This window comes from Aquarana catesbeiana, linkage group LG01 (genome assembly GCF_042186555.1).
Source record: "Aquarana catesbeiana isolate 2022-GZ linkage group LG01, ASM4218655v1, whole genome shotgun sequence".
Classification (NCBI taxonomy): Eukaryota; Metazoa; Chordata; class Amphibia; order Anura; family Ranidae; genus Aquarana; species Aquarana catesbeiana.
Window position 1 is genome coordinate 949,498,049 of NC_133324.1, and position 22,952 is coordinate 949,521,000.

Below are 22,952 nucleotides of genomic sequence, written 5' to 3' on the forward strand. Positions count from 1 at the left end.
CACTAAACTAAACTGAACTTAGATCAGTTTCAGACTAACATGGTACCTTCTAGTTAATTGCCGAAAACAGGCAACTCTTGTACCTTTTGTATCCAGCAGAAAACTCCCACAGCAAAGAGTGACAAAGAAAGGAGAGCCAGTTGCTCACATTTTATATAAAGGCTTGTGCACAGCACTAACAACGGGGTCTGGTTAACAGGTAAGATGTTACCTAGGAGTGGATGTTTTTCCCACCCAAAGCTCTACAAAGCCCCCAGCTCCAGAACCCAAAACATTACTTTCAAAGATTCTGAGACGCTCCTCTACTTTGTGTTTTTTTTGTGACATTGAAACACACCACTTCCATGTTGCATGTTTATTAAAAATAAATTTTACCCACGCTCATGAGGAGACCAGAGCTCTGCCAATCTATTGGTGGTGACTCTACCTATCTACGCTCATGAGGAGACCAGAGCTCTGCCAGTCTATTGGTGGTGACTCTACCTATCTACACTCATGAGGAGACCAGAGCTCTGCCAGTCTATTGGTGGTTACTCTACCTACCTACCCTCATGAAGAGACCAGAGCTCTGCCAGTCTATTGGTGGTGACTCTACCTATCTACACTCATGAGGAGACCAGAGCTCTGCCAGTCTATTGGTGGTTACTCTACCTACCTACCCTCATGAAGAGACCAGAGCTCTGCCAGTCTATTGGTGGTGACTCTACCTACCTACCATCATGAAGAGACCAGAGCTTTGCCAGTCTATTGGTGGTGACTCTACCAACCTACCCTCACGAGGAGACCAGAGCTCTGCCAGCCTATTGGTGGTGACTCTACTTACCTACCCTCATGAGGAGAACAGAGCTCTGACAGTCTATTGGTGGTGACTCAAAAAAGTGACTACCTACCCTCACCTTAAACCCTGGATTGGGCTTTACATGTTTGGTATTTTTGTACCACCAGCAAAGCCTAAATTGATTTGGAAATATACCTCTGTCCATCTGCCCCAGTCTAAGTCCTAAGTCTTGAGATCTCCTAATTTCTGCTATATCTCGTCCTACCCTAGCTTTGAATCTGATGTAACACACAAAACACAATCCTCCCCGGGCTTACAGACCTTTCCCTTCAGCTGAGCATAGACAATAGATCTTTGACCCTGGAAGATTGCAGTAGGGACTTTGGACAGGATGGTGGCTTCCACACCAGAAGGAAGGGTCCATGTGAGAGAGACGTCCTTCACAGTGGGCTGTAAGGAGCATTTGAGTGCCCGAAGAACCTTGAGTGGTTAGTAAAATGAAACAGAAATAAATATGTTTAAATTAAAACAGAACTTGAGCAAAAGAAAAAAAAATCTATATTTTTCCATAGTCCTTTTTTCGTCTGATGGCCAACATCATTCAACCCACTTCCTCTGAACCCAGGTCCTCCTAGACTTGCCCCAGCCTGTGACTAACTCTCGTACCCCCACAATCCCACAATATGATGGCATACTTCCCTATTGCTGGGGTGTCCATACAGAAAGTTGGTTGGCTGGGGGTAGGTGCAGGTGTACAAGAGCTCTTAGGGCTAATTCATTTCTTCCTGTAATGGGTTGATTTTAGGAGATGCCATAGTTATATTTTAGGTTGAAAAAGGACACAATTCCATTTCAACTGGCAGAAAAACATTTAGGAAAAGTACTCAGTAGACACAATGAAAAGTACACTGTAGTACAGTAGTAGTTTGACTAACACTGCTGTATCCTCTGCAGAAACCTACTTCTTGTGGTAAAGCCCCAGTCTGTGCTATTTGTCACTATTAAATTTGGGCCTATCCTTGCTGTTTAAAATTGTCATACTGAGGTGTAATAATTTTGTTTCAAAACACTATTTTTCGCTTTAGCCCCCGTTCACACCTATGCGAATTAGATGCGGCTTACACCGCATCCAATTCGCAGGACATTTTAAAATACATTCATTTGAATGTATCTGGTTCACATATGTGCGTTGCATTCGCAGTGCGCATTGCACAAAAAACGTGTGCATTTTCTGAGCATTGCGGTGCGAATTACAGGCCCATTATCTTCTATGGGAACGCATCTGATTCGCAGACGCATTCCGTTCTAAACATGAATTCTCTCCTTCTTCTCCAAGAGCTCCTAAGGCTAATTTATTACTTCCTGTAATGTAGTTTGACTAACACTGCTGTATCCTCTGCAGAAACATAATTCTTGTGGTTAAGCCCCAGCCTGTGCTATTTGTCACTAGTAAATTTGGGCCTATCCTTGCTGTTTAAAATTGTCATACTGCTGTGTAATAATTTTTGTTTCAAAACACCATTTATCGCTTCAAGGCATTCCCCAACGCCTTCTATCATTTAAGGGTTTTATGTGTTTTGAATGTTGCCCTCAAAGCCTAATGAAAAGACTCTCTACCCAGTGTACATTATTTTTTGTAAACTTTTGGTACATTTCTCCCATGGCAGTGCCCAGTTCCCCCTTCCCTTTTTCTGATAATAGCTTTCATATTAGTCTTGAACATGGCCAAAACAAACAACAAAATCCGTCAAAGAATTCATTGGGGTTCGAGCTTCGATGCTAAGTTAGGATTTCTCATACTTTAAGCAGAATTCAAATAATCTTGTCTGAACTGTGAACCACTGAAGGGACAGGAGGCACTCTGGTAAAGATCAAATGGTAATATCCTTTATTGAAGTTACATGAAACAGCTGTAAAACAGCCAGCACGTTTCGGCCACCAGGCCTTTATCATGAGCCATGATTAAGGCCTGACAGACGAAACTCATTGGATGTTTTACAGCTGCTTCGTGTAATTTCAATAAAGGATATTACCATTTGACGTTTACCAGAGTGCCCACAGTCCCTCCAGTGGTTCATATTTTACAGAGGCACTGGCAGCCTGATAGTCTGAGCACTGGGTGAAGCTGGGGATTGAAGGAAGGGAGCAGCGCCGCTACACCGGTCTGCACTGATGACTTTCTGAAATGAACCCCAGCAGATTTGCTCATCCTTTCTCCTAGCCCTCCTGCTTTAAACCATCCCAAACTTTTTATATTATTATAAATAGAACGGGGAAGGCTTTGAATATTTGTTAAATTTTCAAATTGCCTGCTTTTGCAATTAGAAGATTCATTCTATTTTGTATTAATAAAAATATAACTCAAGGCAAAAATTTTTTTTTTTTGGATGGATTAGAACCCCTGTCAGGGATATTCACCCTCTCTATTTGTCCTGTTTACCATTGTCATTGAAACTGAAAGTAAAAGAAAATCCCAATTTTTGGGTTGTCCCCAGGAAAGTAAGAGGGGGAATCTTCCAATAGAGACACTACTGCAGTTCTGGTGACCTGGGGTCCTCAAGGGATTCCCTTAATTTGTAAAGGATTTCCTCTCACTTCCCGTTTGGCTAGCAAATGAAGGTGTAGCCATGGTGTTGCAGCTAGTAACAAACAATCCGCCAAATCACCCCACTGCCAGACTTCATACATCCTTTCCAGAGAATGAACAGTCTTTTGCTAGTTATGTTTTTGTTGTTTTATTGGGGGGTACAAGTTGGATAGGGATAGGAATATGGGATGCCCATAGGGTAAGTCTTTGCCATCATATTTAAGGATTTGAGTACACTTTGAATAAAGTTAGAGCCAGAAGATATAATGTGCATATAGGTTTTAGTATTAGTTTCCTTCTGGATCTCCATGCAGACTGTTGCTCCTCCTGCAGCTCAACCCTCACAGACTATTGCATCTAAGAGTTCTCTTACCATCCGACTGTGTGGTGGCAGAGACATCACTAATCACCGTGTAAAAGCAATGTTCTTAGATCTTTCACCTCCTGCCCATAACTTGTTTCCTCCTGTACACTTGGTTCCTCCTGCACAAACTTGAAGTTACTACTTAGAATATGACACATCCTCATCTATTGAATAGTAGGGTCCCACTCTGAATAGTCCTCCCTCCTGTGGCTCTTGTTGCTCGCTGCTACTAGGCCTGAGGCCTGCAGAACCTCTCCCCGGAGGCCCAGTGGGTTAAAAGCATATCTTCTAGAAAATATGGACTACTGTTCCATACATCGACTTAACACAGATCACCACAGTCTTTTTTCTGATTTAGGACTCCCCATCATCCACCGTGTGTATTGATGAAGACACCACTAGTGACCGTGTACTAGCAGAGTTCCCTTTACAGACTCCTTGGAACTTCCAGCCCTTGGCACCTCCAACCCCACTATGGTAACACTAACCGACCTTCCAACAGCCCTGAGTCCTTGATGAGGAACTTTGACCAGACCATGCGTACCACCAGTTTCACCTGCCATTCTGCTCCAGGAGTTCCCTACCATCCGACCATGTGGTGGCAGAGACATTGCCAATGACCGTGTAGAGGCAATGGTCTCTCACAGCTCTCCCCGGCCTCTCCTGCGGTCGGCACACCCCCCCTTCCCAAATGGGGATGGCCTCCTGCAACTGACTAACATGCCATTCCTCACTTCACCCAGCCGCCATGTTCCTAATTTTTACAGACAGTCTACTGACTCGAATGGTACCAGCTGATTGGAAAAAGCCAATGTAGCACCAATATTTAAAAAGGGCCCAAAATACATCCCTGGGAATTACAGACCAGTTAGCCTAACATCAATAGTATGTAAACTCTTGGAGGGGATGATAAGGGACTATATAAAAGATTTTAGTAATGAGAACGGTATCATTAGCAGTAATCAGCATGGATTAATGAAGAATCGTTCTTGCCAAACCAATCTACTAACCTTCTATGAGGAGGTGAGTTGCCATCTAGATAAAGGAAGGCCCGTAGATGTGGTGTATCTGGATTTTGCAAAAGCATTTGACACAGTTCCCCATAAACGTTTACTGTACAAAATAAGGTCCGTTGGCATGGACCATAGGGTGAGTACATGGATTGAAAACTGGCTACAAGGGCGAGTTCAGAGGGTGGTGATAAATGGGGAGTACTCGGAATGGTCAGGGTGGGTAGTGGGGTTCCCCAGGGTTCTGTGCTGGGACCAATCCTATTTAATTTGTTCATAAACGACCTGGAGGATGGTATAAACAGTTCAATCTCTGTATTTGCAGACGATACTAAGCTGAGCAGGGCAATAACTTCTCCGCAGGATGTGGAAACCTTGCAAAAAGATCTGAACAAATTAATGGGGTGGGCAACTACATGGCAAATGAGGTTCAATGTAGAAAAATGTAAAATAATGCATTTGGGTGGCAAAAATATGAATGCAATCTATACACTGGGGGAGAACCTCTGGGGGAATCTAGGATGGAAAAGGACCTGGGGGTCCTAGTAGATGATAGGCTCAGCAATGGCATGCAATGCCAAGTTGCTGCTAACAAAGCAAACAGAATATTGGCATGCATTAAAAAGGGGATCAACTCCAGAGATAAAACGATAATTCTCCCACTCTACAAGACTCTGGTCCGGCCGAACCTAGAGTATGCTATCCAGTTCTGGGCACCAGTCCTCAGGAAGGATGTACTGGAAATGGAGTGAGTACAAAGAAGGGCAACAAAGCTAATAAAGGGTCTGGAGGATCTTAGTTATGAGGAAAGGTTGCGAGCACTGAACTTATTCTCTCTGGAGAAGAGACGCTTGAGAGGGGATATGATTTCAATATACAAATACCGTACTGGTGACCCTACAATAGAAATAAAACTTTTTCGCAGAAGAGAATAACAAGACTCGTGGCCACTCATTAAAATTAGAAGAAAAGAGGTTTAACCCTAAACTACATTGAGGGTTCTTTACTGTAAGAGCGGCAAGGATGTGGAATTCCCTTCCACAGGTGGTGGTCTCAGCGGGGAGCATCGATAGCTTCAAAAAACGATTAGATAAGCACCTGAATGACCGCAACATACAGGGATATACAATGTAATACTGACACATAATCACACAAAGGTTGGACTTGATGGACTTGTGTCTTTTTTCAACCTCACCTACTATGTAACTATGTAACTATGACTTCTCTCTTAAGTGGAATATCACCTCAGCTTATATATGAGGCCCGACCCCTGCCAATCTCGGTTGGGGATTGGTCAGGGCTCACACACAAGCTGCCTGCCACTCCAGTTCTAGGCTCAGCCCCTTTTCCAGAACCTTCTCTCTGGAAACAGGGGAGGCGCCTCAGAGCTAGAGCACAGGTGGTCACAACCACTGCTACTCTGACCACTTCCAGCCCCCAGATTAAAAAAGACAGGCCTAGCTTGCAGCATAGGCCTGCCTAAATTTGCCTGTGCTGGAATAACCCAGTAAAAATACCTTACTAGCACCTACCTACTGGTAGAGGGTGGTACAAAGGGAAATCTCCACAATGAGACAGCTGTTTTAACCCTCCCTTATCCAAAATGAGAACAAAAGTTTTGTATATAGTTCTATTTTAATTATACACTGCATTTACAGGTCTCCAGTGTACTATTACCTTGGTTTGTATGCGGTCTTTGCCGGTGATAAACTCAAAGATTCCACTTCCTGCCCGGGCCATGCCTTTAATGAGGGATGTGGAGGCTCCTTCACCGATCCCAAATGTAAAACACCTTTAAAGGGGGTGCAAGTTTTAAAAAAAAATCCCTGTTAATGGTTGTAGAGGATAATTACAGATGAAAGTTCTCTAACATCAGCCCATTCTGATAAGCAAAGATTCAGCATTTTCTGATGGTCCTTTATGCTGGCCATACATGACATAGGAGGCTGAATGAAAAAAATGTAACCAGCTCCTCCATCCACACATTAAGGGTGGATGGGGGAATCCCCCGCACTGTGTCATCATGTTCTCAAAGCAGGGGGGGGGGGGCGCTGGGACAAGGGGTGGGCAGGAGGGACAGTCACCCAAGGCGCAGCAGCAGGGCGTCCTCTCACCACATGCAAGCTCCATATCTGAGGTCACAGCCTTATGTCTGCTCTGACAGCTACTGTTGACACACTGTGCTCCAACATGCCCTCTTTCCACCCCATCTGCCCACGGAAACATACCGTGTATGTGCAGCTACCTTCCAGCCACAAAAAAGCAATTGATTGGGCATGCATGGTTAATGCACACTCTTTGCCAATCATGGACAGCCAAAGCAACGGGGCAAAGAATGGGCACAAAGTGGTACACACATTCTACGGCATGTGTAAGGAGGGGGGCACAGTTCTGTATCCTTGCCATGGGCACTGAACAAACTTTTCCCGGTACTGGCAGGGGGACTCCTTCACTGTGTAAATACACAGATCAGTGCTGCAGCCACTGGCTGCAGCTGCTGATCAAGTGGCTTTTTTCCAACAGGTCCCTTCAGCAAATGCCGATTAATAGATCGACTTCTGTTGAGCGGCAGTGGATACACATGGAATGAAATTTGGCTGGGGCCTGCTGAAACTGACAAATTTCAATCCATCAATTGGCACCTTATGTTTCCTGCCCCCTTAAGCCTTTTGCACATTTCTATCAGTCAGTAAAGCAGATTATCATAGCGATGGGCTAGTAGGAGAGTTTGGGTTTGTGTCTGTGTGGGGGAAGGGAAGGAGGAAGGCGCACAGTCAGAGTGTGCCTGTCAGATAAATAAATATATAATTAAATTCAGATAAAATTGACCCAAACAATAAAACTGTATCATGCCTACATACAAAAATAAATAGACAAATGCGACTGAGTAGTGGAGCTTAAATATCAAGTCTCGCCAGCAGGTGGCAGAATTCTCAGGTCTTTTTTAAACAGGCATGTGGTGGAGTATGGTTGGACTCCATGTTACTTATACCGTGAGGTTGGATTCAGTGGTCTGATTTTAATTTATACAAAAGGATGGAATATTTATAATTACCGATGTTTCTGAGCATTTTTCTGAACTTCGTCAATCACTTGTTTTGTGTTCCCGATTTCTCCGTCTGTGAAGACAAAAAGCTGGAGAGAGGAGAGAGAGGGGATCAGATACAAAAGAACAAGGAAAAGCTGAACAGATCACATTAGATCCAGCATGCCGCAAGTATAAATGGTTATAATGGAGCAATACAGGTAATCAATACTGCAAGGTAATCAATACTGCCTAAACTTTATGTTACTGTTTTGCCTTTCTAAATAGAATGTATGCTGAAGTTATGTTATAGGAGAACTTAAGTCAAAACTCAAAGTCAGACTTAAGAAATGAATAAGCGCTTTGACCCCATAACCCAAGTACTTAGGAGTCCTTCACACTCAACAGTAGCTAGTCTACCAAATGTTTTACAGCCTCGCTGACCTGTCGGGGGTGCTCGGCTCTCCCGGCTGTTTGGTAGATCTTCTTTAGGGGTTGGAGAATTTCTGTCCCTCCAAAGCTGGCGTCCATTTCATTCACTTTCTTCACTGCCTCCTCCATGGTCTGCTGTGTATACTCCACACTCTCCCTGGGAAACATTTTTTATTAAGGTCATATTATACAGTTATACAAATTTTTCACCTACTGTGAAATATATTTCTTGGAGTTCATTGAGGGACATAAGCATTTAGAGGCTGTTGGGTTATACTGCTTCCTACAGGAGAATTAGGACATTAAACAAAAAACAAACTCCCCAGTATAACCTCCTGCTCCCAACATGCCCTAGTACCAAGAGCATGATGACAGACACAGAGAGGTGGGACCTGTGTTCCCTCAATAAATTCCAAGAAATTGATTTTATGGTCAGTACAATAATTCTATCGTTACGGCAGGTATCAGGCTCGGAAGGCCAGTAGATATAGCAGTAAAACATTTCACACAGTAACCAGCAAGATAATATACAAGCAGGTTCCCCTGGCGCGTGAAGCAGGCTCACCCAAGGTGTGGCATCTAAGCACCAACTGGTCTTCAACAGAGCTCCTGATGGTGTTGATGGGTTTCGCCAGATCATGGCCTTCAGGATCACCCCACCAGGGGGTAAGCAAACTGGGGTCTGGTAACCAATGCAGTAGGTGGGATCAAGCAGAAGCACAGTCGATGAACAAGCCAAAGGTCAATAAGAAGTGCAGGGAGTGCCTGCAGCTCAAAGAGCAGCCTGAAGGAAAATATGGCTGAAGCTGCCATCAGATGAGGCCTGAACGTTCAGCTGGTAAAATGCAGAGAACAGAAGACTAAGTGGAAGAATTAAAAATCTGGATTCAGTGACCTGTTGCAGAAAAGCCCAAGGTCTTACTGATCTGGTACAATGTGCCCTGAAAGGAAAAGGTGGAAGCCGATCCTTAAAGGGGTTGTAAATCCTCGTTTTATTGTTTTTTTTAAATAACAAACATGTCATACTTACCTCAACTGTGCAGTTCATTTTGCACAGAGTGGCCCCGATCCACCTCTTCTGGGGTCCCCCCGCGGCGCTAATAGCTCCTCCCCACATCCGTAAACCCCATAGGAGAAGCGCTCTCCCTGGGGGTTAGCGTGCGGGCACGCTTCCGAGTCCGGCTTTTGCGTCCATAGACACAGAATGCCTGACTCGGCCCATGTCATTGGATTTGATTGACAGCAGTGGGAGCCAATGGCTGCGCTGCTGTCAATCTATCCAATAAAGAGCCTAGGCAACGGGCAGAGAGGTAGAGTGCGTCTCCACCATGGTAACGAACAGACTCAGGTGAGTAAAACGGAGGGGCTTGGGGGCTGGTCAGGGTCAGAAGTTTTTTCATCTTAATGCATAGGATGCATTAAGGTGAAAAAACACGAAGGTTTACAACCCCTTTAAGATTATTAGACCATAATGATCTGTCTGAGCCATCTGGAAATGGTGGAATGAGAAGCAGGCTTCCCTTCATGGGGACTATCAAGAATGGCAAAGAGAGAGTCTGTCTTTCCAGTGGAATCAGTCACTGAGAGGCAAACAGGCACAGTATTACATCCAGACAATGTAGGGAGATCTCTGATGAACTGGAGCTGGAAAGAAGGACAAAAGCATAAGGTTCTGAATGAGGTGAAAAGCCAAAACTATGTCAGGAAGGAAGTTCTGGGCCTCAAAATCACCTTGTTCCTGTGTAGCACCAGAAAGTGTTCTTTACAGGAGAGGACCATCAGCTCAGAAACTTGACTGGGGTGATGGCAACAAGTAACACAACCTTGTGAGTGAGAATGGAAAGTGAAATATCCCATATCAGTTCAAAGGGTGAGAGAGAACCAAATTCAGAGCAGATGGGAAGGGATTGTAGACCTTGCAGGAAGTAGACTTCCTAGTTTTAAGCTTCATGAGGATCACTGATTTAAAGATGCCTTTGCTTTTCAGAGACTGGGTTTCAACAGCCATGTTGTTAAAGCCAGAAACAATGAAGCAGGGTAATAAATTGTTCTTTGGAAAAGCCAATACCAATGCTCAGGGATAGCCCACGGAGCATCTGCCAGGAGCCTGATCAGTTCAGAGTACCACATCCACCTAGGCCAGTCATGAGCTATGAGGATCACTGTAATTCCCTTGATCTCAATGCTGTGGAGCAGATGAGGAAGGAGTTTTAGGTGAAGAAAATAGATCAGGCAGTAATGGTCCCACAGAGCCACAAGAACATCCACTGTTTCCACCAGAGGGTCCCTATAACTGAGGACAAGCCTGTCCAATTTGTTTTTGAACCTGGAGGTCAGGAGGCCCACCTTCAGTATCCCCCACCTTTGATACTGGTTAAAAACACTTTTGGGTCCAGATGCTGCTGGTTTAGGTATTCTTCCTTCCAATTTTCTGTGATCTGAATGGAAACAGTGGACAAAGCTAGAATGTGGAGTCCTGCCCAGGGCAGGATCATTTCTTCCTTTCTTGTCCCTGAAAGACTTCTGGTTCCTCTTTGATGATTGATGTATGTCGCTCATGTTGTTTTGTCCAGCTGAATACTGATCCCATGGCCCTCCAGTTAGCGTGTCTAACAGAAAGACAAGTCACTCAAACCTCCAGTATGCTTATCAGGAGATGAGATTACTGCAATGGCCTAGTCCCCAGCATTAAGTGCCCCGGACTCCTTCCTAGTCATAATGGGAACCAGTTATGAGGATCTTCCATAAGGCCAGAAGGAAAGACTTCCCCAACTTTAGAGCAGTATACCAGAGGCACTAGGCAGGGACAACCTAATCTTTGGTGCCGGGCAAATTGGTCTGTCCACAATGACAGGATGTTGCGTTGTAGGGATCTGGGGAGAAACTGGGCAAATGGGACTAGCTCAAAAAAGGCTACCATAAGCCTGGGAACTCTCATACAGAATCAAAGAGTTGGTTTACTCCTGGACTTAGGAGTCTGAGGTCTGGAAGTAGATTGTTTGAAGCTTCTCTTGGGGAAGAAATATTCTAGCTTGGGTTGGATCTAGGCTAAGACCCAGATATTCAGAGTGATGAGTTAGTTCCAGTGCAGGACCCAGCCAAATTTCTGCAAGCTCTGAGCTATATTGTCAGTCAGAACTTGAACCAACTGTGCCCTTAACAGAAAGTTATCCAAATATCCCACCTGGGAGCAAAGCAAGGCTAGCACCTTTGTGAATACCCAAGGTGCAGAAGATAGACCAGAGGGCAGGGCCACAAATTGGAAGCGATGGGGATCCACAGCAAGGCAAAGAATTTCTTTTTTTTTTTCCTTTAAATAATCTTTATTAACATTTCTTAAATTTACATACCTTCCAACAAGCATATTAAAACAACCTCAACTTCATGTGGACATATTTCGCTAGAGAAGGGGCCATATACCCCCCATCCGTTCCTACTGAGTTCCCGTTACACCTACTTATTCTAACCAGGTTAAAGCTTCGTACCGTATGTTGAGGCAACAGATAACTGTTTTCCCCTATCCCTCCCACTTAATCCCTACTCCCCTCCCACCCTGAGCCAGATCCTACCTCCATTCCTTTAATCCTGACATCCAATACTTATTAACCACGAGTTCCACATCCTTTCAAATTTTTTAAGGTTCCCTCTTCTAATATTTAGGACTCTCTCCTTCCATATTATATCATTCACTATTTTAACCCACTCCTCAACTGTCGGGGGGAGGGCTGCTTGCCATCTTTGCATAATAAGCTTCCGGGCTTGGTACAGGCATCTCAAAACTGCTGTTTTAACCACTACCTCCTCTGAGCCCCACGCTCTATATCCAAAGATACAAAGTCTGGTATCTGTCTCCAAGGTTATCCCCCACTTACCACTAATGGAATCTACTACCCCAAGCCAGTAACGAACTAGCTTGGGGCACCTCCATACCATGTGTATCAAATCACCCTCCTCACCACACCTAGGACATTTGGCATCCGATCTTACACCAAAACGAAATAATTTTTTTGGGGTGTAGTATGCTCTATGTACCAACATTAAATGAGAAAATCTCTGCGCGGGGGAAACTGAAACCTCCTGCCCTATCTCCAGTATTTTCCTCCATTGTACATCTGTTAGCTTTCCCACATCCATCTCCCATCCCTCCCTGCAGCCAAGATGTTCTGATCTTACAATACTTTTATTGCACAGTTGCGCATATATTCCTGAGATAAAACCCTTTATCTTCCCAGGTTTAACCACTTTCTGAAGCAATGTAGCATCGGTCCATACCGGGGGACCTGCCTTGAATTGTACATCCAAAGCAGCTCTCATTTGTAAATACCTAAAGAATGTTTGTCTCGGAATGCCATTTTCCTTTTGAAGATCCTCAAAGGTTTTTAATACGTTCCCTTTGTACAACTGGGATAGTCTATTTATACCCCACCTCACCCATTCCTTAAATTCCCCCATGGCCACTATCTCCTGTAGATTCCTATTATGCCAGAGGGGGGCATATTCTGTGAACCCAACATATCCCATTAGGCTCTTTGTTACCTTCCAGACTTTTATTATCAACTTGGTTGTGGGACCACTGCCAGGCAGTGAGTCTGCCTCCAGTGCCTCCACCACTGTTTTGTGTGGCGCCTCCAGGGTTAACAAAGCTCTGTCAGCACTTCCACCCCCTATATGCTGCAACTGTGCTGCCAGAAAATAACACCCTGGGTGCGGGAGGGCCATTCCTCCTTCTTTAACTGGCAATTGTAGGCTCTGAAGGCTAATCCTAGCCTTCCCCCTCCTCCGTAATAGCTCCCTAAAGAGCGTATCAATTTTTTTAAACCACCTTTTATTCACCCACGCCGGTGAATTATGTAACAGATACAGCAGTTGAGGCAGCCAAACCATCTTGATTAAGCTGCCTCTCCCTGCTACAGACAGGGGCAGCCGGTTCCAGATGTCTACTTTACACTTAAATTTGCCCAGTAGTGGAGCTAGGTTATCTTCAATGTACTGATTGGAATCTTTTGTCATGTTTATACCCAGATAACGAATTGTTGAGACTACTTTTAAGTGGGAAATTTCCGACAGCACAGGACTATTAGGGGTGTCTATTGGCAGTAATGCCGATTTCCTCCAATTCACCACTAGTCCTGACACATTACCAAACCTCTCCATTGTATCCATTACCTGCTTAAGGGAATTTCCCATATCTCCTAGGAACAGCAGGACATCGTCGGCATACAGGGCAATCCTCTCCTCTCCTGTTCTTCTTACAAACCCCTCAATCTTTGAGCTAGACCTGATATGGATTGCTAATGGCTCCATGGCAAGGGCGAAAAGCAGGGGGGACAGAGGGCACCCCTGTCTTGTCCCCCTCTCTAAGCATATTTTCCCTGAAAATTCTTTATTAACCTTAACCCTCGCGCTCGGGCCTTTATACAGTATTTTTGTCCATTTTATAAAAACAGGACCTAGGCCAAACTCCTCCAGAACCCGCCAGAGATAAGCCCACTCCAGGCTGTCAAAGGCCTTAGTTATGTCCAAGGACACCACAGCTCTTGACCCCATATTCTCTGTCGGGGTCTGGAGGTTCAAGTACACCCTCCTGATATTCATACTCGTGGTCCTGTGGGAAATAAATCCCGTTTGATCCGGGTGTATACGTTTATAAGTAATTTTGTTGAGCCTGGCCGCCAGCACCCTCGCCAGGATCTTGGCGTCCGTACACAACAGAAATATTGGCCTATATGCCGACGGTTCCAACGGATCACCCCCCTCTTTATGGAGCAAGATAATATTTGTTTGGGTCATAGAGACAGGCAAGCTCCCTACCTGTAAAGCCCAATTCAGTGTTTTGAGTAGTTCTGGAAGCAAGATCTTCCCGTATTGCTTATAGGTCTCTACCAGGAGACCATCCGGCCCCGGGGATTTTTGGTTTGCCATTCCGTTTACCGCTTGTTGTAATTCAGCTAATGTGATAGGCGCATCTAAACCCTCTCTGTCCTCTTCAGCAACCGTGATGACCCGTATATCCTTAAAAAATGTGTCCATGTCCTCCTCTCCAGCAATCCCCCTCGACCTGTACAGATTTTCATAATACTTCCCAAATGTATCCATAATTTCTAAGTTTTGAGAGGATATCTCACCCTTTGGGGTCCTAATTGCAGGAATCGTCGAGGAGGAGGAATTGGTTTTCACTAGATAAGCCAGCATACGTCCCACACTTTCTCCTTCCCCAAAGGTCCGTTGTTTCTGGAAAAGTTGCTTATTTTCACCCCTCCTTAAGACTGCTGTTCTATAGGTCTCCTGTTCATCCTCCCACAACTTCTGCTTCTCTGGTGTTGGGCCCTCTAAAAATTGCTTCTCTGCCATCTCCAACTCCCTCCTAATCCCTTCCTCCCACTCCCTTGCCCTCTTCTTGACCCCTGCCACCCCCTGAATCAGAATACCACTAAGGAATGCCTTCAGTGTGTCCCATTGTATACCTGCTGTAGTTGAGCCTTCATTGGATTTTATAAAATCTTCTAGCTTTGTTATTATCCTCTCTGGTTCCCCCATTAACTCTAACCAATATGGGCTTAGTTTCCAAAATCCTCTAGCCTCCCTGCCCCCTATACCCACTGAGGCCACCATCAGAGAGTGGTCCGAGACCCCTCTCGGAAAGTATACTATATCCTTTATCATTGGTACCACTTCCGCGTTCCCCAGGGTCATATCTATCCTGGAGAAGGTGGAGTGGGAGGCCGAGAAGCAGGAATATTGCCTTACTCCAGGATTCCGGGCCTTCCATACATCCGTCAGACTTGCCTCTTCTAGGAACTGGACCAACCGGCCCTCTGCTACGTTATTTGTTTGGGCTCTCGGTGGAAATCTATCCAGACCTCTATTCATCACCTCATTAAAATCCCCTACAACTATTACTGGGGTATCTGTTTTATCCAGCATAAACTCCATTAGGTTATACAACACTTACAGTTTAAAAGGTGGGGGGATATAAATATTAGCTATAACATACATTTTATTTTCAATTGAGCAATATAAAAAAACATAACGACCCATACTATCTACCCTGGCCTGCCTACAGGAGAACACCACGCTTCTTGTCACCATTATACTCACCCCCCTGGAATAAGAGGAGTGAACCGAATGGTATTGGGCCTGAAACCTCCTACTTGGGAGATATTTCATTGTGTCCTTTGTCAAGTGGGTCTCCTGTAGGCAGACCATACCCACCCCCCTTATCTCCAACAGCGAGAAGATGGCAGACCTCTTATTTGGGTTCCCCATCCCCCGTACGTTCCAGGAGCCTATTTTAAGAACCTTGGACTGCATCAAACGAGCAACAGGCAGGGAGTGGCACCCAGAGACCCAGATATACTAAAACCGAAGAACATGGACACTAGCTTTAGACTTGGTATATTGCCTTGTGCCAAAAAATAGAGCCTCCTTACCCATTATAACTCCAAAACCCGTGGGGCAACTAAAGCGAGACCCCTCTATTAATACCGTGATGTGCATTACATACAAAAAAAAAAAAAAAAAAGAAAAAAAAAGAAAAAGAGAAGTATTCCCTTAATTACCCTCTGTACTTTAAGTCCCATAGGGCTTACCTTACTATTCTTACTGTTATTTTCCCTTCTAGTGAACATACCGAGTGTCCCCCTTTATCTTCCCTTTTCTTGTTCATAGTGTTCTTATCATATTTACCACGCATGTGCTTGATCCTACCTCCCCCCTCCCCCCCTTCTACCTCCCTGTCTACCACCCCAAGTGCTGAGTGCATTTTAATTTCTCTCTGTCTTAGTTTTACCACCCCCCCTCCTCTCCACCGCCCAACTACCCCCCCTCTCCCTCCCCCCACCAACCACCCCCCCTCCCCCACCTTACCAGGCTCTCCCTAGGGGCTGTATTTGTGACCACCTCATATATTCCTTGTACTATACCCCTTCCTAACATTTTCCCCCCTCCCCCTACCAGCAATATCCACATGTGCCAAATTTTAAGTGTAATATCCTCCTCTTCCCACATTCCTACTTTACGTCTCTGCAGCTCCGGTGAAAAGTCCGAAAAGAATGAAATTTTTGCTCCATTGTAGAAGACAGGCCCCTTCTCTCTAGCTTTATGTAGCAGAATTATTTTGTCATAGTGGTTCAGAAATTTCATTAATAAGGACCTGGGGCGGCCTCCAGAGAGCGGAGCCCTGAAAGGAACCCGATGGGCTCTCTCGATCGCAAACTGTAAAGAAAATGCATCTCTTCCGAATACTTCTATAAGCCATCCTTCCAGAAAAGCAATAGGGTTATGCCCCTCACATCTCTCTGGGAGACCCACTATCCTTATATTGTCCCTTCTCAGGAGGTTTTCCATTTCATCCATTTTCTCATTAATTCTGCCCAATTGTTCCTTCATGGTTTTAACATCTTGCTGTAGGGGAAATACATCATCCTCTATTTGGCTCACTCTTCCCTCTAAGCCAGTTATCCTGTCTATTGCCTTTTGCAGCTCCTGCTTTATTAGTAACAGTTCATCTTTAACCTCTTTAATTTGGCAGCTTAACCCCTCCACTGATGTTTTACATGAATTAATCACTTGTAATACCTCCCTCAAGGTAGGTTCTGCCTCTATAACGGAGACGGTGGTTGGTAGCGGCATATGGGCCTTTTCCACTACCCCTGTGCCTTTATTAACATTTGGGTTCTTGTGCCCTGCTCCAGCTGGAATTGATGACGCCTGTCCCTGACTCTTCCTGTCCCCGGAGGCTTTAACTTGCGATACTTGCCCGTTTTTGGTGGGCGTCTGTTCAGGGGTATGTGCAAATCTCTCCAGTTTTGCTGCTGCTGCTGCCGCCTGGTTTCCCTTCTCCTTTGCTGACCGCAATGACTGGGGCCCCAAATTCTCCATATTGACTGGCTCCTCCCCTCTCCTCCTTGACATTGCCATTGTTAACTTTATATAGCCAAGTGCCAAATGCCACCAGGGGGAAATCAATAAATAAGAGGGGAGTCAAAAAAAACAAAAAGCTGCGGGGGCGGGGGTTGCAAAGGCAAGCACTGTCCCTTTAATGCAAAAGCACTATGCAAAAGCACTATCAACGGCCCTGCAACCTCCAATCGGCCGGTATTCGTGTTGTACCGCTTGAATGCTTAGTACACTAAACAGGTGTATGTCAGGTACCCATACGCTCCTCGGTCCCTCTGTTATGGTACAGGGTCACATACACACTGTCCCTTAGCCAAGTGCAGTAATCTGACAGGGCCTAGGCCTTATTTCAAAAGTCCCGCTCACCTGCCTGCTCCGGTCTCCAGGCTTCCAGGACGCAGCATCCAGCCCCCAACTAACCTCCAAGAATTCTGCAGTTAACTTTGGCACAGGTATTTCGGGGATCCACCAGCTCCACAGTCACCTGTCTTCCTCTCTCACCGCTCCGTAGCGGCCCACTGTTAACCGCTCCACAAGTCCCCGGTCACGCAAGCGCAGTAGCTACAGCGGCTCCAGCGAGGGTGCTTCCGTGTTATTGGCTATTCAGGCTTCAGGCTTCAGGCACCGGTCTCTCTATCTAGGGACACCTCCTCACTTGTCCGCCTCACCACCGGTCACTCCGAGCCCCGGGCTGCCTAGTGATAGCAGCCGGCCAAACGCTCCGACAGTAGCAGGTAAACAGTGAGGAGACTCTCATCTCGCTGCTCACTCACACCCCGCACTCCATCCACACCCACGTCCGGTCACGCCCCAGGCAAAAGAATTTCTAATGTGGTGGAAAAGTGGGGACAGGCAAGTATGCATTCTTGATGTGCACAGAGTCCAAAAGGTCACCCTGATCCCTTTTGGTTTGGAAACATTAAATAGGTTGGCATAGAACCCCTGGAACTGTTCTGCTACAGGAGTGGAGCAATGACCCCCTGCCCCAGAAGACCCATGCAGGTTCCATAGAAATCTGGTTATCTGCATGGTGACCCAAGCAAGTTGAAAGACATGAACCAGGGAGGGAGCTGAGAGTGAAATTCCTGCTTGTACCCAATGGAAACCACCTCCTGCGCCCACACATCTGCGATACTGGCTACACAAACATTTACAAAGGTTAATGTATTGTATGCCCCCCGCACACTTTAGAAAGTGGGAGTGCCCCCTCATGCTGAAGAAGATTTATCTGAGGGTTTGAGGGACTTAGATATACAGGTTTTGAAAAAGGACCGGAAACCAGGTTTAGGCTTGACTTTGAAGGATACTGAGAGCAATAAAACAACAAAACAGCGAAACAAACCACATTCCAAGCTAAGCCCTAGGCTTTTTCTTCTGGGGTAGATGGGTATTCTTGCTTCCAGTGGTATCCTTAATGAGGGTAGTCAGGGCAGCTCCAAAGAGTCCCCTTGAAAGGTATGCAAAGCAGACACTTTTTGCATGGCAGCCCAAAATTTTACCCAAAGAGTGCTCCTTAGGTTTATGGACAGGAGGCTCAAGCAGGAGATGAGATGAGAGACCTCTAGCAAACTGTCTATGCAGTAGTTCAGAGATTACCACAGAGCTGACAAGTTTCATACAGCCATACACCAGTTTTAATATCAATATGCAGCAGCCCATACTATAAAAAGGTTCATCACAGACTCAGACCTTGGAATAAAACTGCTTTACTTAGACTGCAGACAGTCCAACCTTTATACTCACGGGAAGAAAGCCTCAAAATGGGAGCCAAAGCCATAAATGTTAAAGTAACACCCAAGAGGTAAACTCTTCAAAAGAAGAACCAGCGTCTCCTGCAGAGGAAAGACAATAAATGGGGTGACTTTACAGGAAAGAAATAATGAAAGGCTTGAATGTAAATAGCTATACAGTATATGGAACATAGTTTTATTGGGCAAAAGTTAGCAGCATAGCTCCCAACTGTCCCCATTTTCGAGGGGCCGTCCCCGATTTGAAACAAAGTTCTTTTCTCCCTCTTTCCTCCTCATTTGTCCCTCATTTTGGTTGGATCTATACAGTTGTATATAAAAATGTACTATTCATCTATGAAAAAGTGTTTCCCAGTGCTAAAACTTTCATCCAATTTCTAAATTGCTGCATCTGTAAATTTCAAAGGCCAATATAAAGGAATAGTAGTAGTAAAAAAGCACTTTTGGGTTTAACCAATATTTTTTTTTGTACAATTCTCCTTTAAGAGCGCATGACAAGGGAAGTGCCCTATGCCTATATACTTTTGCTAATAGGTTTCCTTCATTCCCACCTTTAGAAAGTTGGGAGGTATGTATCAGTGATGTGCCACAATGGTCAGGATTTGGCCCAGCTATTTGTATTAATGACCAGGTTGACAGTGACAGCTTCTCCTTACCTACTTTGCTGAAAAGAAGCTTGTTGTTCATAGAGGTCAGTAACTTGAACTGAAATTTATGCTCACAGTTTAATGAGTTGGAAGATTGTCTTCCCCTCCCTGTCTGCCTGTTCTGATCAGAGGTATATTTACCACGCACTTTTTTCCCCTTAAAATCAGGGGAAAATCATAGGAGCGTGTTATACGCTGAAACGCTGCCTCAGAAGACCAAAAAAGACTGAGCCGAGTGTACTGTGTACTCGGCTAGGCTCGGCTACACTCGCAGTCATGCCCAGTCCCGCCTCCTAGCATTTACGTCCCACCATTGGACCAGTGTTGTGTTCATCATAGGAGCCAGGCCAAGGGGCAGGACTGCGAGACGAGCCGAGAGGAGCCGAGTACAAAGGACATCTTGCTCTGTCTATCTCGGCGGTGCTCGTTCCCTCCTAAATAGAGTACCAGTAAAAAATTAAAATCCGATCATGCTGCAATTTTGGGCAAGGCTGCAGATGGACACTGTTGGGCAAGGCTGCATTGATGGACATTTAAAATGTAAGTTTTTTTCCTTAAACTTCCCTCCTAAAAGTTTTTTTCCTTCCCTCCTAAACTTGGGGTGCGTGTTATACGCCGGCGCATGTTTTACGCTGATAAATACGGTACTGTAATGGAAACTGATGTGATGGGAATTCCTGTGCTCTTCAACCATCTAATCAAGCACAGATCATTTTTAAAAAACTTGTCATTTGTATGACTGGACGCTTTAAATTCACACAAGTTCTACTGTGACAAATCAGGCCCAGGTTCAATGAACTTCTCCAAATATCACCATAGCTTCACATTCAAGCAATTACAGCCCCCTTATCTGATGATCAGCTGACATGCAGGAGGTAAACAGTGAACAGGGGGACCAGAGAGGCTTGTGCTTAGTTTAGTGGCCCCAACAGGGTGGTTCATCCTCAGGAAGGCTCTACCTACCTGGCTTCAGCTCGATGTCTTGTGCTAATTATAGAATTAGTGGCACCAGAGATGCTAAATATTGAACCTATAGGATGCTAAGTTCAACAGAGGTGATGCTGAGAACTAAAGGCAATTACATATTGCCTTTAGTGACAACCCATGTCCGCCCTGATGCTAAGTGACTGTTTTTCCTAAATGTACAACTGCTTAGTGTTTACAACAGAGGTCCTGAAACACTTCTTCATTCCGTCAGACTTAGATGGTCAATTTGGGCAATTTACTGACCCTGGCACTATGAATCCTCTGTGGGGCATTTGGCTCAGAATTCATTGAACATTCCATACTGCCAGACCGGTCTACAAGGAAAATAAACTCGCCGCAATTGGACTGCTCCTGTCCAGCTGGGAAACTCGGGTAGAAATTCAACATGGCCATTGACTCCGCCATAATGGACCCTACAGAACACAGGGAGAAAATACGATTATAACAAAGAGACTGAGAAAAATATGATTCCAGCATTTCCAGAAAAGCTTTTACAGAGGCCACAGAACTATTTTATTGGCCTTCACCCCAGACTGTTGTTACCTGCAGATTTGTGTCTTTCACCAACAGAGTCATTTAGGGCAGAGGCGTAGCTAGAACCTTCAGGGCCTCGATGCAAGAAATCATGAAGGGCCCCCCGGGCCCCTTCCCACTGATCCTGGGGCCCTTTACTCCCATCGTGGTACCCTTTATTATGGTCCTGCAGCGGGCCACATTCCTGCCATCTTGGGGTCCCCCATGGTGGTGAAATGGCAGAGCCCAGTTGCAAATGTGACCTTTGCGACCCTGGAAGTTCCGCCACTGGTGTCAGTAGTTTTTTATTTTTGTTGTTTGTTTTTTTTTGTTGTTTTTTATTTTTCCATTTTACCATTTCGGGGGGCTTTGGTGAAATATCAGAGGTCTAAACAGACCCCTGGTGTCTCACTTTTGAGACAGAGAAAGGGACTGAGGACAGATTCATTAGTTCCTATGGCTGCAGAGAATGAATGGAAAGGAATAGCTCTGTACAGAGTTTCCAGTTCATTTATAAACTGAAGCATAGTAAACAGTTTACTATGCCTCCACTATAAATTAATTAAAAAAAACACACACAGTCAGTGAGCAGGGAAGGGGGGACCAGAGAATGACACAGGGGCCCGGGACAGCAGCACAGAGATAGGGAGTTGGCGGGAGCGGCATGTGGAGGAATCAATGCCCTCAATTTCCCTCCTGCACCCGCTGAACATCAGTGGGAGGGAGGAAAAGGGAAGCAGGCATTTAGCGGCTGCATGGAAGGATTGGTTCCTCTACATGCTGCTTCCCCCACCTCCCTCCTATCCAGGCATACAGGGGGGGGGCTGCATGGGTCCCCTGGAGCAGGGGGCCGGGTCGCAATGGCACGTATGCTCCTGAGACAGACATTCTCTCCACTGTCTTATGTGACTTCACTTCTGACACTTTTCACCCAATTGTCTTAATCGCAGGTCAGCTACGCCCATTGCGTTAAATGCATCAGCTGGCAGAGTCCCATCCGATGGTGGAGAGAATGTCTGCCTGACCTGACCTGATATCAATAAAGCTTGTTGTGGTTCAGCAAAAATTCTGTATTCCTAGAAGAGAGAAGGCTGATCCCCGAGAGCCTTGTTCACCAACGGCCGGCTGTTGCATATGTTTACCTGGAGCAGTGTCATTTACGTTCATGTGTAGCATTTGTTGCAATGTGGACATTGGCACAAAGGAGCGCTTTTACTGTAATGCCATGTACACACGGGCAGACTTTTCGGCACCAAAGGTCCGACGGTCTTTCCGACGGACTTTTGACAGGCTTCCGACTGACTTTCGAACGAACGGACTTGCCTACACACGATCACACCAAAGTCCGACGGATTTGTACGTGATGAACGTACAACCGGACTAAAATAAGGAAGTTGATAGCCAGTAGCCAATAGCTGCCCTAGTGTCGGTTTTTGTCCGTCAGACTAGCATTCAGAGGAGCGGATTTTTCGACCGGACTCGAGTCCATCGGAAAGATTTGAAACATGTTCCAAATCTAAAGTCTGTCTGATTTTCACAAAAAAATGTCCGCTGCAGATCCGATGAAGCCCACACATGGTCGGATTGTCCGACAGATTCGTACCGTCGGACCAGTCCAGTCGAAAAGTCCGCCCGTGTGTACACGGCATAACAAGTCATTATACTGGGGACGCAGATCGCTAGATGTCATGTCAGTTTGTTTTCTCACCTGGTGGCGTCGGTCCCGATTCCTGGGCGGCATCTGTAACTCCAAGCCCCGCCTCCACAGTGACGCTGGGTTTGTTCACATCCATATAATAAGCCAATAATTCTACATCTCGATCAAACTTGTGACCCTCCGCCAGTGACACCTACAAAAGGTGAAATTAAATAATTGTAAGTAATCCATCATCTTCAGTTTATTGAGGGGTGACATGAACACATGAGAGGACTGCAAAATTATAACAAAGGAGCTCTTTTTCAA

General features: G+C 45.4%; 1 pseudogene; it reads right to left on the reverse strand.

Moving 5' to 3' along the window:
- The window catches only part of LOC141121618 (von Willebrand factor A domain-containing protein 5A-like), a 115,016-nt pseudogene that overhangs the window by 53,064 nt on the left and 39,000 nt on the right, over positions 1-22,952 (reverse strand).